General features: G+C 53.7%; 1 pseudogene; it reads left to right on the top strand.

Moving 5' to 3' along the window:
- Positions 1-1,015: 1,015 nt before the first annotated feature.
- LOC119333154 lies at positions 1,016-2,424 on the top strand (annotated as a pseudogene).
- The last annotated feature ends 321 nt before the right edge of the window (positions 2,425-2,745 follow it).

Below are 2,745 nucleotides of genomic sequence, written 5' to 3'. Positions count from 1 at the left end.
GGGGGGTGGGAGCGAACACTTGTGATTCGCGCATGGGATCTGACGTGGTTGAATACGTTCGATTGGAATGGCCAAAAAACTAATGTTAGAGCAACTCTAGCAGATCCGCTATAAATGTGTACCGCAAAATTCGTTTGAGGGGTCCTCTAAAACGGTTTTGCGGTATCGCACACAACTCGGCGGAATAGATCCGCTAAAAAGATACTGCAAATTTAAAATATAGGTCGCACTAATAATCGGGGTTCATCATATATAAATAGCATAAAAACGTAGATCAAACAAATTTAAACCAAGGGATGGCCGGCTCATGGCTCGACACCGAGGTAGAATACCTCCCCTTACCTCCGGCAAGCATGGGCGTACACGTGGTCTTCCTTGGTGGCGGCGAGCCTTTCAGCGGCGCCTTCTTCTCCGGCCGCCAACACGCGTTGGGCGTCGACGTGCTCCTGATCAGGGTCCCGACACATCTTGGTGTGCGGGAAAAATGCCTCGTCGAGCTCTTTGAAGCGGGCCCACATGCCCCGTCCTCCTTTGTGGGAGGGGCCGTCGTGCTCGCGCGCCTGCTTTGAACGCCACGGGTCAACGCCGGCCCGGCTGGAGTTGCCGACCTCTACATCATGCCGGGCGAGCTTACGCGGCGACGACCCGCCATGGCCTCACGCCCGCGAGCTCCTCCGGCCATGGATCAGCGAGAAAGGGAAACAAACGCACAAAATCGCTCGTCGAAGAAAGGAAGGTGGACGGCGAAGGGGGCGGATTGGCGGATGGGGCGAAAAATATCCAGGACGCAAACCCTAAAAAGCCACCGACTCCGTACATATAGCGGTGGAGGGGGGAATTTGTGGGCAGCCTTATATTTTTTACGAGTTGGACGATTTTTACCGGACCTGTTCGGGTTTATTCTCAATAAATAAATAAATAAATATACGTTTTTCTAGACGGTGCAGCAGGGTCCGTTGCTGCGGGGGGAAAGCGGAACCCTAGCCCCTAAAATCTGCCCCGATCTCTGGATTCCTTCCTATCCGGTTCCTTCCCCCCTCCTCCTCCCCACCCCCGCCCCGCCGCCGCCTTCATGGCCGCCGCCATCCGGATTCCGCCTACCATTCCCGAGTGCGGCGGTTACGACGACGCCGTTCTCCTCGACATGCGGTGCTACATCGCCTACCTTCGCAACGACACCACTGCCTGGGGCGCCACGAGCAGCGGGCTGCCGATCCAGGTGACCCTCCGCGCTGCCTGCCCGCCGCTCCTCTCCTACTTGTGCGTCCATTGCCCTGGTCTGACCTTCATCCGCTCAGCGCCCAGAGTCGTCGCCACCGACGCCGACCTCGTGCTCCTCCGCGTCCCAATCAACCCCACTGCTCCCATTGATGTACGGTCCTGGGAATACTTCTTATACAGGCCGCGAGCCCATCAGCTAGACCTACTCCCTAACCCGCACCCCAGGAGCTTCCACGACTCTGCAACCGCCCTCCTCAGCCGCGAAGATGGCGCCTGGTACGCAGTCGCCGCCCTCAGCGGTTGTTGCCCGGTGTATGAGGGCAACAGTGACTCAATCATTGGGTGGGATTTCCATCTCCACCTGTACCGCTCCTCCGATTCCGAGGGGTGGATCACCATGCCCATGTCAGTGGAGGAGCTCCTGAGGGACAAGCTTGCCCCGTTACCCGGCGGTGTGGCCGACGACATGCTGTACCACGAGACGACCAAGACGCTCACAATTGGCGGTGAGCGAGGTAAGGTCGCTTGGGTGGACCTCTGGCGTGGCATCTTCCTCTGTGACGTCCTCAGTGAGCGACCAGTTTTCCAAGACATCCCACTGCCTGTGCCAGCAAGGGGAAACTGGGGTCGTCTCCTCCAACAATGTGATCCCAACTATATCCGGGATGTTACCATCAGTCGCACAAAGACACTATCAAGTACATTGAGATGGAAATCTGGTCACCAAAAAAGCTGATGAAGACCCCTGATTCTTATTTGGAATGGGTGCACGGTAAGCCAACCGTCACCGAGGTCATCCCTGCTGGATGGAAGGCCACAACATGGAGCCTGCCAGTACCGGTTGGTTCATTCACAGACTGGCAACCTGACTGTGAAGTTGAAGTCAAAGATGTCACCATGGATGCCAGCGACCAACATCATTATAACCTGCTGTCTGAGCTGAGCGGCAGCGACACCGCACCGACATTGCAGAACCTTCCTATGGCATACCCCACTATAAGCATAGATGGCGACATTGTCTACTTGTTTTCTAGTACGAAAACCAGGCACATGGAAAAATTGGAGTTGGTCATTGCTGTTGATCTGAGGAATAAAACCTTTCGAGGAGTAGCTGAGCTTGATGTCCAGAAGAATTATGTTGTCAAACCAGCCTTCTGCACCAGTGAGATCTGCAGATACCTGAGGAAGAGTACAGGTAACTAATTTTTGTGTTCTGCTACTCGATGCATGTCATTATGTGTGTGACTATCCGTATGAATACCCTGATTGCCATATTGAAATCCAGGGACATATAATGTTTGTTTTGGACTTGATGGTTTGGTAGGGTCTGAACGATAAACCTGTTACGCGCTAGAGCTTAGCAAGCTGGCTCACTTAATTCAGGAGCCACTGCTTGATTATGATTATGGGATGCAATGGGAGGCTATTCATGTGTGTTCTGTGTACTGTTATTCCGTTCTATATCAGTTGTTTAAACAAATCCTGGCAATCCAACAGAAATAAGTTACTGAATTTGTGTTCTGT

This window comes from Triticum dicoccoides, chromosome 1B (assembly GCF_002162155.2).
Source record: "Triticum dicoccoides isolate Atlit2015 ecotype Zavitan chromosome 1B, WEW_v2.0, whole genome shotgun sequence".
NCBI lineage: Eukaryota > Viridiplantae > Streptophyta > Magnoliopsida > Poales > Poaceae > Triticum > Triticum dicoccoides.
This window is presented reverse-complemented; position numbering and strand designations above follow the sequence as displayed.